This window comes from Epinephelus lanceolatus, chromosome 2 (genome assembly GCF_041903045.1).
Source record: "Epinephelus lanceolatus isolate andai-2023 chromosome 2, ASM4190304v1, whole genome shotgun sequence".
In the NCBI taxonomy this organism is placed as follows: domain Eukaryota; kingdom Metazoa; phylum Chordata; class Actinopteri; order Perciformes; family Serranidae; genus Epinephelus; species Epinephelus lanceolatus.
Genome location: NC_135735.1, coordinates 46366713 through 46389166, shown reverse-complemented (window position 1 = coordinate 46389166; position 22454 = coordinate 46366713). Strand labels below are relative to the sequence as shown.

Here is a 22454-nt window from a genome sequence, read left to right as displayed (position 1 = left end):
CTACGGGATATTTCATATCACTACAACAAGCCAAAAAAGGTAGAGGCTGATTGAGGAATGATGGCCAGGAAGCTGAAAGTTTCTGGTGAGTTTAATGACCACCATTAATAACCACCATTAAATGCTAGGCTACTCGCTGTTTGCTATATTTTTGCCGCTTCCATTAAACATCACAATATAAAACATGTTTTCTGTTTGAAAAGTAACATTACAAAGTAGGATGATAGCAAGTAGGCTACTCACACATAGTTATGTCTCCAGTCTGATCTGAGCAAACAGCCGATAGCTCCATGGGTTGTTTACATGAAGTAGGCCTGGCAGTGCATATTTAATGGGTTTAGTGTGGATAGGGAGCCTCAATGTTTTGTGATGCCATTCGAGAGTCTGAGGCTTGTTTGCCATTGGGACACGGTGTCATTATGTTCCTCTCGGGAATGGTGACACCTGGTAGAATGTGGTATACTGGTGGGGTCCACTGTTTGGATAAATATCAAACAGGTATCAGGCTCAACCCTAAGCTGAACATTTGGTTTAAAGTTTGAACAGCAACCGATGCAGGGCCTGTGAGAAAATACTTTTAAAAAAAAAGATGTTTAAAATCAAAAGATTTAATGAATTCCTCTAATCTGATGTGACAATGCCCTCGCATCACGTCAAAGTGCAGGGGTTGGGGTCATCTAAACTTGGGAAGAGATTTGCTGTAGCAGGAGCTCATTAACAACATGGACAGCCTGAACACACTGAGAAAGACCAGGGCAGTTTTGAAGCTGCTTTGTAGATCCAAAAAATTCCTTGGACGCCAGGGACTTCCACTGCAGGAGCATAGCCATTGGGATGCAGTTTTATGGCAGCTAATGATGGAGCAAACGACGAGCAAATGCATTATTATGATTTGCCCAGGTGACATGTGCAGCTTTAGGGAATAGACAATGAAATATTAAAATTTTTGCAGTCCAGAGAGAAATTATGTCTGACACGAGGAAGCACATGTTACTTGGACTAACAGCTGGCGGATCTACAAATGTAGTTATGTCTGAGCAGTTATTCTGTGTGTAGTCATATTTCTACTACCCAGCACTCCTCAATATGTTTCTGCGCACATGCCTACTCCTGTCTTACCCCTACCTTACCCTGATCTGTGCTCCAACTACAAATTTTATGCCATGGGACAAGCAGTTTACAAACATTAAAACATGACTTGTTTATAAAGCTAAGCAGAGCCTGGAGGGGAGACTGCAGAAAAAGATAAGGAGTATGATAGGCTGGGATCACTGTTATATTCCCACACCCCCAAGACCTTAAAGGCATTTTTTTTAAATGTTTTATATAAAGGAGTGTTGAACTTTCTCCTTGAGATGTAGTTCAGCTGTATCCTAATCTATCTTTAAAGGGAAATTTCGGTTTATTTCAACCTGTCTCCTATCGTCCTAAATTTGTTTCAAGTGACTAGTGACATAGAAATAATAGTTAGCATGTTAGCCGTTAGCCTAGTTACAGCCGTAGCGCATTAGTAGCGTCAGACCTGTTAAAACTTAATTGAACGGGCATACCTTCAAGTCCAAAGTTAGTCCACTAAACAAGCTTTTTTTCCACAAAGATCGCCTCATATCGTTAGGATAAATGTCAGAGAACATATAGAAAACGACATGTAAACGTGTTGTCTTACCTTACCGGTGTGCTGCCATGTTTGTTTATCCCTCTAGCTCTGCTTTCCAAAGCGCGGCCGAAATATCGCGAGAACAAGCAGCGATCTCATAGCGTGCCTGAACAAGCAGTTAGGCTAACGGCTAACATGCTAACTATTATTTGTCACTAGTCACTTGAAACAAATTTAGGACGATAGAGACAGGTTGAAATAAACCAAAATTTCCCTTTAACAAACCCAACCCCTTACCATGACCGTGACCCTAAAACCTCGTGAACCCTGCAAACAGCCTGTCAAAGAAGTGAAGACCAGACAAACTGTCCTCAACCTCTGGGTCTAAGACTTAAATTGGTTCTAAAAAAGATATACACATACAAGAACACCCACGCAGACACAGTTAACCTTACTACCACCACTACATACTAAATTCCAACATCCCAACCTAAAACTATATCCTAACTATAAATTCAACTGACGTCAAGAATGAACTTTGAGTCTCAGTTTTTAAGACAACATGGACGAGGAATCTGCAAATTGCAGACTTCATCTGCTGATGACTATCATGTGAAATGATTAAAAGCTCCATAACAGCTACTAAATGGGAGGTTGAGGGGAGATTGTTTTCTCAACCATATTTTATACCCTAGTGGGGATCAGCTATCTGTGTCAGTACAGGAAGTGAGTCCCAACAACATTACAGCTACACACACACACACACACACACACACACACACACACACACACACACACACACACACACACATTGCTGCAGAAACATCACCAGCTAACCTTAGGGCTAACATCTCTTGGAGTATCTTCAAATGTTTTATACCCCTAGAATCTGTACAACCTAGGCTAAAAGGCTGTGTAAGTCAATAAACTATAACTATAATTAAAAAATTGGATGAATTTTCTCTTCAGACTTCACAAAATAAAACCAAAACATATTGATCCAAAAGATTTTTAATCTCAGAAACATAAACAAAATATTTCTTAACACTTCATAAGTTATTTGAACTACGTACTTCATTTTCAGAGCCACTTTTGCTCTCATGCACTTCCATGTACATTTGAGATGACAAATTTCTAGAAAATAGCAGAGGGCACCATTTTCTAACCTGCTCACTTTCTCACATTTTTTACTCCACAAACACTAAAAATACATCTCATGTCCGACAGAAGCTCCTCTCTCTGGTGAACATATTATTTTGATGACTGGACAACAATTGGGTGCAAAAAGGAGGCGTCTGACTCCTTTGAAAAACTTCCTGCTTTCTTAGTTTGTCTGCCCCTCCCCCCTCCACTGCTCCAGGTGTCAATTATCATAGCAACAACCACTAACACACAAACACAGACATGTGGGTATGTGTGTGTCACAGAGCTGACAGCAGCAGAATCTCCATTTTAAACAGCATGAAAACATTATGTGTTTTCTTAATCACATTAGAGGGCTGCATTGGGATTGGGTCCCGCGGGACCCAACCCAAATCTTGCGGGAGCGGGCGGTTTGAACTTTGCTGCGGGCGGGAACGGGCAGCTAAAAAAAACACTGCGGGATCAGGATGTAGCCTATAGCGACAGGATGGAGTTAAAGGGGCAATAAGCGAAATCGTTTCACCGCTAGGTTTGCTGTTGTGCACTGCCTGTAGAGCAAAACAAAGTGTGTCATGAGCCACTCCTCCCTCTACCTCTGCTCTCCAACACCCCCCACCCCCACCACTCGCCTCGTCTGTGCAGCTGAGCACTGCAGCATCTCCATGGACTGTCACATCCAGATGGTCCCGGTGTTTCTTGCCTCCATTTCAGCAAATATATTACATTTATTACAGGTACCATCATCATTGAAGTAGGCAGGGGAATAGCTAAACACAGCCCGCCAGGCTGCCCGCCGGGCTACATTTTACAATGCTAATAGCAAATGTTAACTGGGCTGCCGGGCTATTCACATGAACGTATATGAACGCGCAGCCGGACCGTCTTGTAAACAATAGGCTGGAGATCAACACAGAGAGAGGGTGTGTGAGGTCATGCTATACTCCAGATGAAATTACACCTCTAGTTCTTCACATAGCAATTTTTTAATTCCTTCAATCTAGAAATGGTGAATTTCGCTTATTGCTCCTTGAACAAATGGAAGTGGAAAAGAAGCTCAAACAAGGTGTGAAGGCACACTGAGCCCTCTACTTCCCAGCGCTCTCAAAGCTGGCGCGTTTCATCTTCAGTATCCCCGCATCCAGTGCGCCTTCAGAGTGGGCTTTTAGTGTCTGTGGGCGCATCTTGGAAGAGAGACGCACGGGATTGGGACCGCAGTCGGTTAGCAACATTCTCTTCCTCCACAGCAATATTATGGCCAAGTGAATTTGTTAAATTCATTTGTTTCATTTGTTAACTTTGTTTATTTTATGTTATTTATTAGTGTTATTTGAGCCACTCACAGCCTACTCTCATTGCTATTTGTTAATTACATAAAGAGGCGTGATGATGCCGGTGTTATTGAGCATAGGCATCTTTATCTCATTAATGTTTCTTATTCAAGTCTCTCTTAGAAAAGAGACCTTAACCTGACTACTTACCTTAACGTGATTAAGGAGGCATACCACTCAACCCCCTTGCCCCCCCTGGGAAGAGGTGATCACAACCTGGTTCATCTTCTGCCTGTCTACAGACCTCTGGTGCAGAGAGAACCAGCAACCACCCACACTGTGAAAAGATGGTCTGAGGAGGCCGAGGAGGCCCTGAAAGACTGCTTCGAGACCACTGTGTGGGAGGTACTCAGTGATTCCCATGGAGAGGACATTGACAGTATGACATCATGCATTACAGACTACATAAACTTCTGTGTGGAAAACACCGTACCCACCAGGACTGTATGCTGCCTCTCCACCACCAAACCCTGGATTACTCCAGCGTTAAAAGCTCTCCTGAAGGAGAAGCGGGGCTTTTAACTCTGGAAACAAGGAGGAGCTGAAGGCCGAGCAGAAGGAGCTACAGAGAAACATCAGGCGGGGAAAGGAAGGATTTAAAAAGAAGATGGAGGAACAGCTGCTCACCACCCCCACCCCTCCCCCCACCTCATCACCCCCACCCCCAAGCACACAGCCCCCCTGCTCCAGCTTGTCCTTCACTACCTGTCAGGTGAGAGATCAGCTGAGGAGGATAAAGACGAGGAAAGCTGCGGGTCCAGACAGCATCAGCTCCAGGCTCCTGAAGTCCTGCGCAGAACAAATGTGCGGGATAGTTGAAACCATCTTCAGCCTGAGCCTGAGGCTGGGGAGAGTACCACAGCTGTGGAAGACATCCTGTGTGGTACCTGTGCCCAAGACTCCACACCCCAAGGACTTCAGCAGCTTCAGACCGGTGGCATTAACATCACACCTCATGAAGACTCTGGAGCGCCTGGTCCTGTCTCATCTCTGCCCCTCAGTAGGCCCTTCAATGGACCTGCTGCAGTTTACCTACCAGCCTGGCCTTGGGGTGGACAACACCATCATCTTCCTCCTGCATAGATCTCTTTCTCACCTGGAGAAGCCCAGAAGCTCTGTGAGAATCATGTTCTTTGATTTCTCCAGCACTTTCAACACCATACAGCCTGTGCTTCTGAGGGACAAACTGGAGCACATAGGGGTGGCTAATCACCTCACATCCTGGATCCTGGACTACCTCACGGACCGGCCACAGTATGTCAGGACCCAGAATTGTGTATCGGACTTGGTTGTCTGCAGTACGGGGGCCCCGCAGGGGACGGTGCTGGCACTGTTCCTCTTCACCCTCTACACTGCAGACTTTTCATACCACACCCCCACCTGTCATCTGCAGAAGTTCTCTGATGACTTAGCCGGCCTCATCACAGATGGGGAAGACAGGGAGTACAGAGAACTGAACCAAAAGTTTGTGGACTGGTGCCTGAGGAACCACCTTCAGATCAACGCGGGGAAAACCAAAGAGCTGGTGATGGATTTCCGCAGGCGCAGACTCCTCCCCCCAACACCGGTGAACATTCAGGGAAAGGACATTGAGATGGTGACATCTTATAAGTACCTGGGTGTTCATCTTAACAATAAACTGGACTGGACTAATCACATAACAGCACTGTACAGGAAAGGTCAAAGCAGACTCTACCTGCTGAGGCGGCTCAGGTCTTTTGGAGTGCAGGGGGCGCTCCTGAAGACCTTCTTTGACACTGTGGTGGCATCAGCCATCTTTTACGGAGTGGTCTGTTGGGGCAGCAGCGTGTCAGCTGCAGATAGGAAGAGGCTGGACAAGCTGATCAAGAAGGCCAGCTCTGTCCTGGGATGCTCTCTGGACTCTGTGCAGGTGGTGGGAGAAAGGAGGATGACAGCCAAGCTGTCATCTCTGAGGACTAATGACTCCCACCCCCTGCAGGAGGAGATTAAAGCTCTGGAGAGCTCCTTCAGCGACAGACTGATTCACCCAAAGTGTGTGAAGGAACGCTATCACAGGTCCTTCCTGCCTGCTGCTGTCAGGCTACATAACCAGCACTGCTCACAGTAAACTGCACTATGGACACTTTATGGACACCACAGCTGTCTGCTGTTTTGCACATACAATCACTTGCACTACATGTGCTCCCTTTATCCACTGCTCATTTTCATTCACTGCTGCTCATTATTATCCACTTCCTTTTATTTTCATTATTATTATTATTATTGTTGTTATTGTTATTTATTGCCGTCTCTTGTATTTTTGTACTTATTTGCATACCTAGTTATTTAAGTTTTTTAAGTTTAATTTTGAAATCTTTAATCTGACTCTTTCTCCTTGACTGCTGTAACACTGGAATTTCTCAATTATGGGATCAATAAAGGTGTATCTTATCTTATCTTATCTTATCTTATCTTATCTTATCTTATTATATAAAGGTAGAAAAATAAATAATAAATAATGCCCTGTGGTGGACATCATGAGATGGCAGTTTTGTGTTCCCCTGCCTTGAGAGAAACAGTTATACACGGTGATTTAAAAAGAGGAGCCCTAAAAATTGCTGTACTGTTGGGTATGAAAATGAGGAATGAAGAAAGACAAAGGAGATCTCAAAATGTACATTTAAGAAATTGTGAAATTGAAAGCATGTCAAATTCGATGAGCAGGAACAAAGACAGAAACACAAAAACACCATTTCCACTATGGTTCAGACAAAAGGAAATGAACTGTAGGTGTAAAGATGATTTAACTCTCATGGACCTGCATATTGCTCCACATGGACCAGCGCCTGCCTCTCCAGTGCTGGAATAAACCTCCCGCTCCGATCTTTACAGCTGTAATTTCTTTCCCTCTGTCATAAAACTCAACTCATGAAGAAATACAGCACGTCACCACATCTGATCTCTGTACCTCCTCTTTCTCCTACTGTTACTCTTCTCTCTTTTCATACTCTGTGTATTATAATACTGTTTCAGTAACTGAAACATACCATTATGTCGCCTTGAATACAACACCAGGAGTATCAGCTGGATGTTTACATTTAATCATGCTAAAATGTTACAGTACTTCTAACAGCCTCCACATGTCACAGAGTTCATCACACTCCCAGATACAAAAGTCTTGAAAGGACGAACAAGCTACTCTTCTCAGAGGCCATGGGTAGAGCTGAAGAGCTGAAAATGAATTTTGGCCGAGGGTGACGCTGAAGTCATGAGGTCATTGATGGGAATCCATTAGGCTTTTCTTTATTTTTTTGTCATATATAGAATGTTAAAATGTTGGATGTTCATATTAAACATAGTCAAAGTATCAAATATTGAGGTAAATGTATTTCCTGTCAGCCATAGCTGGATTATGACACAATGGGCCACCAGGATCCCCCGCCCCAGGCAGGTTCATCAATCAATCAATCAATCAATCAACTTTATTTGTAGAGCACTTTTCCTGCACGGACATGCAACACAAAGTGCTTTACAGAGTTAAAAGCAATTAACACAATTAAAGAAAGAAAAACAATTACAAAGAAAGCCCCTCCCTCCCACCCTTCATACTAGACACACACACACACACACACACACACACACAATAGGGAGACATGGCATGGCACTGAGGATCAAGGAAACGCCACCTTTGGGGCTGTCCACACTGGGAGGAGCCGCAGGCCGTGCCATCGGGAGGGACCAGTACCCAGGCCCCCCGACTCCGACAGACAGGTGGACCCCCACATCGAAGGGAGGAGCCCCCAGCCGGCCGGGCCGAAGGGACCCAAGGACAGCACCCCCAATAGCAGACCCGACACAGCTCCCAGTGTGGAGGACCCCCCCTGAGGAAACACTGGAGTTAAAAGCTAAAGACTAAAAGCATAAAATAGGACTAAAAGAATAAATAAAATAAAATAAATACAGTACCAAAAATAAAATACGTAAGATTATAAATAAAATAGAATAGATACAGTACCAGTGATAAATAAAAACAAAAAATCATGCTGCTGTTTCTCCATACAGAGTTGAAGGGCCCATATTGGATAGTACTCAGCGCCTCTGTGGTCCTACAGATAAACAGAGGGGACAGAAAGAAATGTATTATGATGGTTTCATTCTTGCGATATCTTCAAAGTCCACTTTCAGGCTTTTCCTTCAGTTTATCTGTTTTTAGGATGTTTGGGGCTCTGTTTTTGACATGATGACAAAGCCTTTAACAAGAAATGCAAAGTTAGTAACAGCAACTTCACACAGAGGTGACGCGAGTGTCAGTGACTAAATCAGTTTGACTGCACTGTTTTTTACTGAACTGTACTAACTGTCCGCTATGGAGATAGATTTGTTTCATAATTTTGTGTGTGAACAGATCGACAATCTGTGTGTAAATGTGTAATCTGTAAATATAAAACACCTTCCACAAATACAAAAAAAGATTTGTAAACTCACAATAAATAAAAAAACATATCTATGAATACATTAAATTCATTTGCAAATAAATGAAAACCATTTTTGAATATCTTCCTAACATTTACAACTTTCAAACAGGCATTTGTGAACTGAGTTCGTATTTGTGAATCCAAAAAACATTTGTGGGTGTGGATTTGCTTTTTACACAGAGTTTTGAAACAAACTTTCTGCCAGTCCGAACGAAAATGCACTCGTATCACTCGGCCATTTTCAAATAGCACGTGGTCACCCAGCTGATGATGTAATTTCCGCATGTCAAAGTAAGAGCACGCAGTCTTTCTATGAGCTGTTTTTTTTTTTTTTGTTTTAATAATCAGCGATAAGTAACATGCATTCATTGTTTTATGTTAATGTCATACAGTGAGTATTAGTGTGTGTTTATTTGTTCTATGTATCTGGCACACACTTTTGTATACATTTCTGTTTGAGTATGAAAGGTACAATAATGATTAAAGCACATTTTATTGATTCAAAATTCGCAAAATGTGTCTGTATTCTGTATCCATGACAACGGCAGCCTAGTGATAATTATATCACACGAGAGGGAGTGATGTTGTACTGTATATCGTCACGGCTGTGATTCGGTCATAGAAGACAATTACAGCAAACTGATGCAAACTGACACTATAGCGTTACACCAAGAAGATGGAGATTTTCCCTAGATTACATTTGAATTAAATTATGAGCGGTCGTCAGGAGAGGACGAGGAAAAGGAAAGCCAGGACTCTTCTGTGCAGACCTCCAGGTGTGTTTGAATCCGGCCGTGCCAACATTCAGGTTTGCCAATGTTTCATCAGCCGAACTGGACGAAGTTACACAGCTGCAGATCAATGTAAATACCAAGTAGCTAGTGAGTTCCTGGCGTGTGTGCTGCGTTGCCTAGCAACAGACTGGGGGAACTGTTTGTTTTCGCGGAGCTACATAACATAGCCTACTTAAATAATTTATTTCATCACATTTTGTTAACATTTCCTTACTCAGCATTGCTGTTTAAGCTGTTGTTTAACGGTTGTATAAAAGCAATATCACACTCGAGGTCATGATGTTGTACTTTATATCGTCACGGCTGTAATTGTCTACGACCGTATCACAGCCGTGACGATACACAGTACAACGTCACTCCCTCTCGAGTGATATTGTTTAAATAAATATGGTCTTCATAGAAAGTGTTATTTTTTTCCAGGGTATCCATGAGACAAACTAGTGAAAGACATTAATAAAATGCTCCAGAGACACTTCAGAGGACATTGGCTGTGTGGATTTCCCCTTTAAAGTGACCAGAACAAAGTGTCAACATCAGTTCAGTCTGCCAGCTCTTGTGGAAAAAGATTAGCATGTTTATGGTGTACAGAGTTGATGTTTGGCACTAGATTAAAACAGACTGATACTTCTCAGATTGCCTTATTTCTCCATAAATATAATCAGTATGTTCCAAAAAAAACTTTTTTGTTTGCAGTAGTAAAAACAGCAACATAAATGTAGGTGGCAGGCAGCCATGGCAGAACACAGTATGACTGACGGAAATTAAACACTAGCAGAAGAAACCTTTTGTTCCCAAAATATGAAAATATAATGAGCAGACTGTCATGACATTTACTGAGCATGCTCATGTCCCTAACTTTTTTTTTTTTTTTTTAACTTTTCTCCAGTATATCATTCACACAGAGAACATCCCTGATCCTGAATTGCTGTGATCCTGTTTTGCTCACACTGTCTATGCTGAAACATTTGTGCACCATCAACAACAAAGCTCAGCACAGAGATCCAAAACCTGGGGAGAAATTAAAGCCTTGGTTTCCTTTTTGTATATAGCTAGTGATCTTATTTTTGGATATGCTGGAAAGCTAATGTAGACAGATATTTTACAGTTTTAGTCAACTCGAAATAATAAAAATGACCATGCAGTTGAGAGCGCAATGACTTGAATGTCCTAAAATTGCAATACAGCCATTTCAATATTCAGTAACTTTTTTGTTTATTCAACATAGCAATCTCAAACTTCTGCCATTATAGAGAATGGCAGCCTGTTATCTTTTCACATCTGTGAATTATAAAATAAATACATAAATAAAGAAATGTAGCCAATCATGGTTATAGTTAGCTTGCTCATTCATGACTATATTAATGTGAAACCACCCATGATGTGTCTTCGACATTTCCTCACAATTTCACAGCTGTTGGGAGATGAGGCTGTGAGATTGCCCTTAGCAAATCCCTTAACGTCATTATTAATGACCTATTGCTTAAATATGCACATTTCAAGGTTGTACTTTCAATACTTGCTTATTGATTAACATTAACAACAAATCAGTTGTCATGTGTCTTTGAAAATACTCTCACAACTTTCACAGCTGGTAGTTTGTGGAAAAGTCCTTAGCAAATCTCTCAGCAACATTATCAGTGACCCAAAGCCCTGACAAAACATTTTACCTCACAGAACACGGCAGTTGCTTGTCTACTGCTGCCTTGATCAGTTTGTGTGTAAGGTAAGCCATTGGAAATATTCAAATTAAACGCACCCTAAAGCTGATATTGATTGTATTTTATTTTATTTTTTTAGTAGGTGTCTAAAGGACATTTCGCTGCAGCCCAATCCACAGTAGTGCATTGCTTAGCTTCCATATCAATCAATCAATCAATCAATCATTCAATCAATCAATCAATTTTATTTATAAAGCCCAATATCACAAATCACAATTTGCCTCACAGGGCTTTACAGCATACGACATCCCTCTGTCCTTTGGACCCTCACAGCGGATAAGGAAAATCTCCCCAAAAAACCCTTTAACGGGGGAAAGAAATGGTAGAAACCTCAGGAAGAGCAACTGAGGAGGGATCCCTCTTCCAGGATGGACAGACGTGCAATAGATGTCGTACAGAACAAATCAACATGATAAATTAACAGTAATCCGTGTACAAAATGAAAAATGAAGAGAGACAGAGAGAGAGACAGAGAGAGATGCAAGACAGACAGTAGTGACTGTAGCTTACAACAACATTAATTTAAGTAATAGTATTCCAATAATAATTACAGCTATTGTGGTACAATATGTTGTAGGTATATTTTATTTTATTTATTTAAACCTTTATTTTAACTCGTTGGTCACTTACAGTGAAAAACAATCACAAGTCAGACACCATACATTTAAAATCAGCAAGAGAGGGTATATTCACCAGCCCCAAAGCGTGTTGGAGAATATTCCAAGAGTTTGGAGCGTCAAAAGAAAAAGCTAATTTACCGAGCTCTGAATGTACAAAAGGGATCTTAAGAAACATCAAACCACTGGATTGAGTTGAGTAAGATCCAGAGCGCCATTCTAGTAGGGATGAAATGTATGGGGGCTGACCAAGACCAAGCACTTGTTTTCACAACAAAAAAAAAAATGATAAAGTTACACTAAAATAATGTATAACAAAGCTTTCATACAGCTTTGCACACACATTACTTTTGGATGGATTACTCGCGAATGCAGGGTCGCACAGAAATGCCACGCATATCACATGAAAGCGCAGGACCAGAGCTTTCCTCTCCTCATCTCCTGTTCTAGGGTCTCCTTGATGTCAAGATTGTCAACCTGGTGTGAACAAACTGAGTGAATGTGTGTTTTTGAGTTTTTCTATGACTTCCAGGGAAATGGCTGGGCTTTATTTATTTTGGTTTTCTTTTACACACATCTCTACCCACCTCTCCCTCTCTCTCTCTCTGTCTCTCTGTGTATCTGTGAGTGAGGGATTGTGTGTTATTGAGTTTACATTATTTCTAATTTGTTAATTTTGTTGTTGTTGCAGGGTCTGATTGTTCTAAGTTCTGTATATTTGATGAATATTAAGACTACTCTATCCTCATAATTTGATGTCATTCAGATGACTTTCTAGTAATAGTACTACACTACTTTTGTTCAGAGTAGGTTAAAAAATATTGAATGTTTCCATTTTCATATTCTGTCACTATAGTTTTAATTGACATGACTTTGTTATGGCACTTTAATGTCTGCCTGCCTAGCAGTAATAGGGGGGAAATGAAAGCACATGTTCAACTGTGTGTTGATTTGTTTATGATATGCTTCCAAGTTAAAAATAACATGTTGTACAGTGCACATGCACTATTTGAGAAAGTAGTCGCAGACCAGCTGTGTGATTTTCTCCAGGATAATAATTTATTTGAGGAATTTCAGTCAGGATTTAGAGTGCGTCATAGCACTGAGACAGCACTAGTTAAAATTACAAATGACCTTCTGATTGCTTCAGACAAAGGACTTGTCTCTGTACTTGTTTTATTAGATCTTAGTGCAGCGTTTGACACAATTGACCATCAAATTCTACTGCAGAGACTGGAACACTTAATTGGCCTAAAAGGTTCTGCACTAAGCTGGTTTAAATCTTATTTATCGGATCGTTTTCAGTTTGTTGACGTTCATAATGAATCATCCTTACGTACCAAAGTTTGTTTTGGAGTGCCGCAAGGTTCTGTGCTCGGACCAATCCTATTTACTCTATATATGCTTCCTTTAGGTAACATCATTAGAAATCACTCTATAAATTTCCATTGTTATGCGGATGATACTCAGTTGTATTTATCGATGAAGCCAGAAGAAAGTAATCAATTAACTAAACTCCACTCCACAACTGCCTTAAAGACATAAAAACTTGGATGAGCACCAATTTCCTGATGTTAAATTCAGACAAAACTGAAGTTATTGTTCTTGGCCCCAAACAACTCATAGACTCTTTATCTGATGACATAGTTTCTCTAGATGGCATTGCTCTGGCCTCTAGCACTACCGTAAGAAACCTTGGAGTAATATTTGATCAAGATTTGTCTTTTAATTCTCATTTAAAACAAACCTCACGGACTGCATTTTTTCATCTGCGTAATATTGCGAAAATTAGGCCTGACCCGAAAAGATGCAGAAAAATTGGTCCACGCTTTTGTTACCTCAAGGCTGGATTACTGTAACTCTCTATTATCTGGTAGCTCTAGTAAGTCCTTAAAAATTCTCCAGCTAATTCAGAATGCAGCAGCACGTGTACTAACAGGAACTAAGAAACGAGATCATATTTCTCCTGTTTTAGCTTCTCTGCACTGGCTCCCTGTAAAATCCAGAATTGAATTTAAAATCCTACTGTTAACTTATAAAGCTCTAAATGGTCAAGCTCCGTCATATCTTAGAGAGCTCATAGTGCCATATTATCCCACCAGAACACTGCGCTCTGAGAACGCAGGGTTACTCGTGGTCCCTAAAGTCTCCAAAAGTAGATCAGGAGCTAGAGCCTTCAACTATCAGGCTCCTCTCCTGTGGAATCATCTTCCTGTTACAGTCCGGGAGGCAGACACTGTCTCCACATTTAAGACTAGACTTAAGACTTTCCTCTTTGATAAAGCTTATAGTTAGGGCTGGCTCAGGCTTGCCTTGTACCAGCCCCTAGTTAGGCTGACTTAGGCCTAGTCTGCCGGAGGACCCCCCTATAATACACCGGGCACCTTCTCTCCTTCTCTCCTTCTCTCTCTCTCTCTCTCGTATCCTATTACTGCATCTTGCTAACTCGGCCATTCTGGATGTCACTAACTCGGCTTCTTCTCCGGAGCCTTTGTGCTCCACTATCTCTCAGATTAACTCATATCGCAGCGGTGCCTGGACAGCGTGACGTGTGTGGTTGTGCTGCTGCCGTGGTCCTGCCAGATGCCTCCTGCTGCTGCTGCCATCATTAGTCATTAGGCATACTTCTACTGTTATTATACACATATGACTATTGTCACACATGTATACTGCCAGATATTAATACATACTTTCAACATATTGTACCACAGTAGCCAGAACTATAACTCTAATATTATTACTTTCAATAATGTTGTTGTAAGCTACTGTCATTACCTGCATCTCTCTCTCTCTCTCGCTCTCTCTCTGTGTCTCATTGTGTCATACGGATTACTGTTAATTATTATGCTGATCTGTCCTGTACGACATCTATTGCACGTTTGTCCGTCCTGGAAGAGGGATCCCTCCTCAGTTGCTCTTCCTGAGGTTTCTACCGTTTTTTTTCCCCGTTAAAGGGTTTTTTTTGGGGGAGTTTTTCCTTAACCGCTGCGAGGGTCATAAGGACAGAGGGATGTTGTATGCTGTAAAGCCCTGTGAGGCAAATTGTGATTTGTGATATTGGGCTTTATAAATAAAATTGAATTGAATTGAATTTTTGAATAAAATAGCTATTTTAACAATAATTTTTCTCTTTTTTTTCCCCTTGTATAAATATCGTGATAATATTGTATCGTGAGTTTCTGGTATTGTTACATCCCTAATATATATATATATATATATATATATATATGTGGCAGAGTGGGCGGGGTATGCTAGGGATGCAGAGCTCGACAATGCCACCGACGCTCACTGCCAGGACCAGGGAAAGGGGGGCCAGCTCGGTGATGACACCCTTTTAAAGGTGCGCACCGACCAGTACCTCAAGTCCCTGGATGACTGGCACAGCGCCCCACAGCGACTGGGAGTGCTCCAAAGGGCACCCGGTCATATATATATACATATATATGTATATATATATTTATATATGATGGTATATGTATGTGACAATAACCATATGTCTATAATAACAGTAGAAGTATGACTAATGATAACAGCAGCAGCAGGAGGCATCAGGCAGGACCATGACAGCAGTAGGTTTGGTTTATCAAAGATGATAGCAAAGAAACACAGTACATAAAATAAATACAGCGGAAAACATCAGATCAGTCGGACCACCGTGTTCAACTATATATCTTTAAATATTTAAAGAGGTTACTCTTCTATTCCTGCCCTTCTTGCTCTCCACCCTCTTTAAGGCCCTGACACACCAAGCCGACGGTCGGCCGTCAACCAAAGTCGGGCCGTCGGTGAGCGTCTGTCGACCTAGTTTTTGCGGTGTGTCCTGCACCGTCTGCAATTTGGCATCAGCGGCTTTTCAGCCGACTGAGCATGTTGAATCGGCGGCGAAGCTTGTCGGTGAAAGAGATCACTCTGATTGGCTGTTCAGGTTTTATTTCCTCGCCCCTGTAGCGAGTGAATCTGCCTGTAGTGAAACCGTGGCTAACCGGTGCTTCCTCCTCAGGCTCCACTTCACTCAGCTGCCCACAGACCCGCTGCTTCTTCCCACTTTAACCTGAATAACAAACTGGAGCTAGCTGGGGGCGGCTAGCGGAGCGTTAGCCACAGCATGACCGGAGGGAAGCACAGCCAGTTAGCCTCCGCTAGCTTCCCAGCTAGCCCCGACTCTCCGTTAGAATCCAAACGGAGAGCCCTGGTTTGTTATTCAGGTTAAAGTGGGATTAAGCAGCGGGTTTGTTGGGCAGCTGAGTGAAGTGGAGCCTGTGGAGGAAACACCGGGACCGTCTGGATGTAATAGTACGTGGAGATGCTGCGGTGCTCGGCTGCACAGATAGGAAACCCCTCGGTTGTCAGGATGTACCACTGTCTCTCACGCAGGCACATAATGTACATGCCACTTGGCCGTCGGATGTAGTCCGTGTAGTGTGTTCAAATGCAACTGACACAGGGCGACGTGAGGCGACATAGACAACGCAACAGTTGGCTTTCGTCGCCGCTAGTTCTCTGATGTCGGTTTGGTGTGTCCACACCTTTATACTCCTCTACTGTCTTTGTAGATAACTGTCTTCTAGTTAGACTGCATCTATAAGAAAATTAGAAAATTTTGTCAGAAGTAGGCTGACCAAACGTCCTCTTTTGCCCGGACATGTCCACTTTTCACGTCCTGTCCGGGGCGTGTGGGGGGTGTTTATAAATTGATGATAATGTCCAGTTTTCCTTTCCAAACCCGACAGTCATTCTCTTTTGTTATGTCCGTTACCGAACTGAGCCTGACATTATTTAATTACTAAAGCACTGAGTTTGTGTCACACAGTTGTTATGGTTACAGGCTATTTAACAGACCGGGCGTGCGCCATGGGTGCTCCGCGGAGAGGGAGACCTCCATGTTTGAGACCGGAGCAGGCGGCGGGAGGTCCGAGACTTCCAGCGAGGGGAGAGGGAGAAATATAACAAAATAAGATAAAATAGGAGAAACCTGGCTCCCTCTTTTATTTTATTTTCAGCATTTAATCAAGGCGGAGGCAGGCGGCGGGAGGTCCGAGGCTTCCAGTGAGGGGAGAGGGAGAAACAAACAGCCAATAGCTGTGTTTGAAATCGCTCCCTATCACGGATATAGTGCACTATATAGTGTGTTCGCCATTTTGTAGTGTTGTTTGAATTCTCCGCGGTTAATTTCATTCACTATATAGTGGACTATAAAATACCCACAATGCACAGCAAATGTGAGTAAACAAACGATGTACCCTACATTTTACTCGCGTATACCACAATGCAATGCAGTCGTCTTTTGCCAGAGGAGAAGAAGAAGGAAAAATGTCAGTTAGTGTCCGAAATCTCGTTCAGTCGTTCCCCATGTAGTGCACTATATAGTAAACACAAAATAGGGAATAGGGAATAGCGAGTGAGTGAGTGAGTGAGTGAGTGGACGGTTTCGAACACAGCTAATGTGCGTGTGTGTTATGTTCAGGTGTTGTCACGTAAATAACAGTGCCCAAGCAAAAAAACAGGACAGATAATAGGATTTAATTTATTTTTACACTACATTTTCATTGAAAGCTGACTGAATCCGACCCGAGCCCGAAAACAATTTATACATTTTTGACCGAACCCGGCACGACCCGTCGGGTAGCCACACTCTAGTGTGTGTATGTGTCCCCTATCTATAGGGGCCTATCTGAATTTCTGTCTTTGAGAGATATTATTTTGTAATATAACTGAATTTCTATCTTTGAGTAAACTGCGGGTATCATTTAAGTAGACTATCTCGTGGCTGGGCTGAGTGTCCTCTTTTTTGGAAATCAAAGTATGGTCACCCTAGAGAAGAAAAGTATCCAAGGACTTTATTTTGACTTTAAAAGATTTTTATTTTGGGTTCCCCAAAGACCCCAGTGTCTCTGAAAAGGATTTTGTTATTAATGTACCTCTTTTCTTAGCGAAGTTTAATATCCATAAGTGTAAATTTGCTAAAAAGAAGCCTATGTTTTTGTCTTTCCAAGGAGAACTGAAACTTAGCTATTAACACACATTTAACGTTACAATGTGCTAATGTTAATTTTCTCTGATGTATGTAACCTCTTGTCATTCTGTTAAATGTTTTTGTACCTTGTTCTTGTACGTAATATACATGTCCTTAACGTGGATGTTTTGTGCAATGATTTTTGAAAAAAAAGAAAGGTAAAGGACAGCCAATGGCCCTGTCCAAATACCCGCACTTGTGCCCTTGTGCCCCTTAATTGCGCGCTCCCGCTAAGGGGCACAAGTGCGTAGGGTGTCCAAATTGTCTTCTGTTGTTATCAAGGGGTGCAAACCTGTGCCCTTAATGCACCCCTTCCAAAAGTGCGCATCAGACCTCACTTCACTGAAGGATTTTACCCAGAATCCTCCGTAGTGTCGTGACGCCGTAACACTGCACAGCTGGCCGGTACAACTCACCATCTTCAAACGGTAACTGACGTGTCCGCGAGCCGTTAACTCCGACTGACAACAACCGTTAGAGGAACATAATGTCAAACAACACGCTGTGTGGACATAATAATAATACATGACAGGGCGTTAATAATGAAATAATATACAGTTTACAGATGACTGGAGGTTTGTATGACAGTCCACATCACTTTACAGTTTTGATTGTGTCTTTAATTATTATTATTTTATTACTGTATGTCTTTATATTTTATTTTATATCACAATTTACCCCAATTTATCCAAGCAAAAAACGTTTTAATAGTAATAACGGTAATCTAGGCTATGTTAACAGTAGAGTAAAAAAAGATGTTACAGCTAATATACACATTATTAACAGGTAAATTCAAGAGTAAAATTTAATTTAATTTAGCATCAATACTTGGATCTGATGTAGATGCCGCCTTCTCCTGCGGCTCCTAATCCTCCTCATCATTCGCTGATTGTATCTATTTATCATTTGCAGCAGCAGTGCTGCGAACAACGTTATTTCCTCTAACGCCATGTTTCGTCTCCTAGGAGACGGACCAGCTGGACCCAAACGGAAGTGACGCGTACGCAACTGTCCCACTTCTCCTTTTTAAACAGCGTCGATCCCTTGCGCACTTATGCCCCTAACTGCACTTTTGGCAAGTGCACTTCAGGGAAGACCTCAGGGCGCAAGTGCAGGTATTTGGACAGGGCCAATGAAGCGCCGGTAGCTGACGTCACGCAATCCCAGGATGCAACAGTCGAAATGGAAACAACGCCATACTGGCAGGGAAGCGCGTTGTACAACTGACTGCCAAGCATAGCTAACTGACTCGTAACTAACTCCTCTCTTCTCCGGGCTGTTTTCATACAAAAGTGAAAATGGTGGACAGCTGTTGTGCCCCGGGGTGTCATAACAGTCGACACGCGAAGGGGAGAGCGTTTTATCGAATCCCGAAAGATCCTGAAAGACGGCAGAGGTGGATTACTGCCATAAAACGTGCCCGAAGCGAGCAGAAGAAAACGGAGCGGTGGGAGCCCAAAGGCAACGGATTCCGCTTGTGTAGTGATCACTTCATATCAGGTACAGAATCCTACGCTCACTAACTTTAATGTTTATTCTACATGCTTTTATTGCGATTTCTAACCGTTTAATTTTCATAAAAGGCAAGTCTGAACTTGGTCACTGCTGACTGGCTAGTACTGTTGTGTATGGGGATAAGTCTTCAGCAAACTTTGCGTGCTCACTCAAAAGGCTCAAAGTGTAATTGGGTGCCGGTCCAAGATATTGGAGCAAAGAAGAAAAACCCAGACTTATCCCCATACACAACAGTACTAGCTAGTCGGCAGTGACCTCCCCAAGATAGCAACGACGTTGACGCACAGTAGCCACAGGAGTGAGTCATCTATGATATCTATTGCCTGGCCGACCGCCCCAAACCCGGGCCCGGGAGCCGCCCGACCTCCCTCTTCCCTCTAACGTTTATAGATAAAATATAACATTTTATACACAATAATAGATGGATTAGTAACCACTTTACTTCTGACGATAAAAAGTTTCCATCCTAGACTTGTATGGCTTTTGAAATTGTTTGATTTAAGGTGTAAAAAAAAAGAGAGACGATACCGCAACATCATAACGTCACCGCATCCCCCCAAAATAATACCTGATATTACCGCCCAGCCTTAATGTAAGGCTGCTGGTATGTCATGTGTCATTGTTCTGTCATGGGGATTGTGAAGTATATCACTAGATTCTGTCATTGTTAGCAGGAGGGAAGCAAACGTGTATATGGGCGGCTGTGGCTCAGAGGTAGAGCGGGTCGTCGATTGCCTCCAGGCTGCATGTCGAAGTGTCCTTGAGCAAGATACTGAACCCCAAATTGCTCACGATGGCTGTTCCATCGGTGTGTGAGTGTGTTTAAAAAAAAACTGAGTAGCAGGTGGCACCTTGTATGGTAGCCTCGGCCACCGGTGTATGAATGTGTGTGTGAATTGGTTAATGTGACTCGTAGTGTAAAAAGCGCTTTGAGTGGTCACTACATGACTAGAAAGATGCTATACAAATGCAGGTCCATTTACCATATGTTGTATAAGTGTATGTATTAGATGTAAGTTATATTTTTATTATATTTATTTACTTGTGAAGCTGCAGAACGGACAAGAGTCCAAAACAAATTTTCCTACGGGAGTCAATAAAAGTATATCTTATGTTATCTTATTAGTAGAATTGTTCATTGTTAGTGTGTCGTCTGCATATCTGTAATAGATCTTCTTGTTGTAAACAGTAAGTGTTACTGTTTACAACAAGGAAGAGAAGATCATGTAATAGTTTCTAAAAATGAGATTCATGTAAGAGTCAGACTTTGAAACATCTATGAAACATGTACTAAACCTGTTACATGTGTATTTGCATAATGTTTCAGGGAAAAAGAGTAATAACCCTCTGTTACCTGACTACGTCCCATCCATCTTCAAACATGTGCCATCCCCAGAGAAGAGAAGGAGGATGCAGTTAGATGTATTCAACAGAAGACAGAAGACCAAACTCCAAAGAAGAGAGCAAGCAGAAACACCATCAGCTGCCCCAGTAACCCCTCCAACAGCCTGTCCTCAAGATGGCAGCAAGCACCCTAATGCAGGTCATCTCACAGAAAAAGCTCCTGTGGAGGAATCAACCCAAAAAGAACTTGAAAATGATTTCCAGTCCATTCTTGATGATAATGATGATCCAGAAACTCCACCGTGTTCCAGTGAAAACTGTAAGAAACATATTAAATCTCTTGAGATGGAATGCCAAGCTCTGAGGACTGAAAATATGTTGTTGAAAGAGAAAATGAATAGAACTGGACTAAATGAGATGAGTCTACAAAACAACGATAAAAAGGTTAATATTCTCACTGGTTTACCAACATATTCACTGCTAATGACAGTTTTTAGTTTTGTAGCTCCCTATCTAAAACACAAGTCTGGCCTGACACTATTTCAGCAGTATATGCTGGCTTTAATTAAGCTGAGAATGAATTTGTCTTTTGACTTTTTGGCTTATTATTTTGGTGTTGATTTGACCACTGTTTCAAAGCTTTTCAAACACTGTATTAGTGTCATGTATTGTAGACTAGTGACAAGTCTAGTTATATGGCCTGACAGGGAATCATTAAGAAAATCTCTTCCATATGCATTTAGGAACAGTACGGTTGAAAGGACAGTTTGCATTATTGACTGTTTTGAAATATTAATTGAGAAACCTCGCAACTTGTTAGCCAGTGCTCACTGTTATTCAACATACAAGTCACACCATACAATGAAATATTTAATTGCCATTTGCCCACAAGGTTACATTTGTTTCATTTCCAATGGCTGGGGAGGCTGCACGAGTGATAAGTTCATCACAGAGCAAAGTCATTTTTTGTCTCATTTGCTCCCAGGGGACCTAGTTTTGGCAGACAGAGGTTTCAATGTCAAAGACTCTGTACAGTCTTGTCAATCTGAATTAAAGATTCCAGCATTCACTTGTGGCAAGAAACAGCTAGATCCTGTTAAGTTGGAGAACACCAGATGCTTAGCATCTCTTAGGATACACATTGAAAGAATCATTGGAGTTCTCCGCCAAAAGTACAGTGTTTTGCAAAGCACTGTCCCCATTGGTTTCACTGACATTGACCAAGAAAATGATGTGACAGACCTCGACAAAATTGTCAAAGTATGTTGTGCCCTTACAAATGTCTCTGAATCTGTTGTACCCTCTCAGTGATCCTGAAACAGGTGTAGGGTGTCAGTCTGACAACAGATGTTGGATAAAGTAACTAAATACAGATATGTTCATGTTACTCATAACAGATGTGATGTAATGCCTCTCATTACAGATCTATTTAGGGATGCACAATATGTACAATACAATATATTTTTTAGCCGATATCCACCTGCTTCTCATGGTCAATACTGATAAGATGACTAATAATTTCACATTTTTGTATTTTAAAAGAAGTTCATATAACCTGTATTTTATGCACACTGCAGGGTGAGAAAGGCTAAGATGAGATGTAGTGAACAGAGATGGATGATTTAATATTTCATAGCTCTGATCAAACCAAATTTGACATCACTATTACAACAAAAACAAAGAACAGCTCTGACTTAACTTAACCTAATATACTTTGGCTTTTATAGTGTTTTCTGAAGAATTCAAATGAAGTGCTCTGACAATCTGTCATATCAGATAACTCCATACAGATGTACTTGTGTAACTCATAACAGATGTAGAACTGCAACGATTAATCAATTATGACATTAATCCTCAACTGTTTTGATAATGGATTAATCGGTCTGTGTAATTTTGGAAGCCAAAAGTCCACATTCTCTGATTTCAGCCTTGTAAATAATAATTTTTCT

At 41.7% G+C, this 22454-nt stretch overlaps 1 long non-coding RNA gene across 1 annotated transcript; it reads left to right on the top strand.

Moving 5' to 3' along the window:
• The first annotated feature begins 18828 nt into the window (after nt 1–18828).
• On the top strand, nt 18829–21574 carry LOC117258755 (uncharacterized). Its single transcript, XR_013488322.1, has 2 exons — nt 18829–19146; nt 20489–21574. It is a non-coding gene; the product is annotated as an uncharacterized LOC117258755 (long non-coding RNA).
• Nucleotides 21575–22454: the final 880 nt, after the last annotated feature.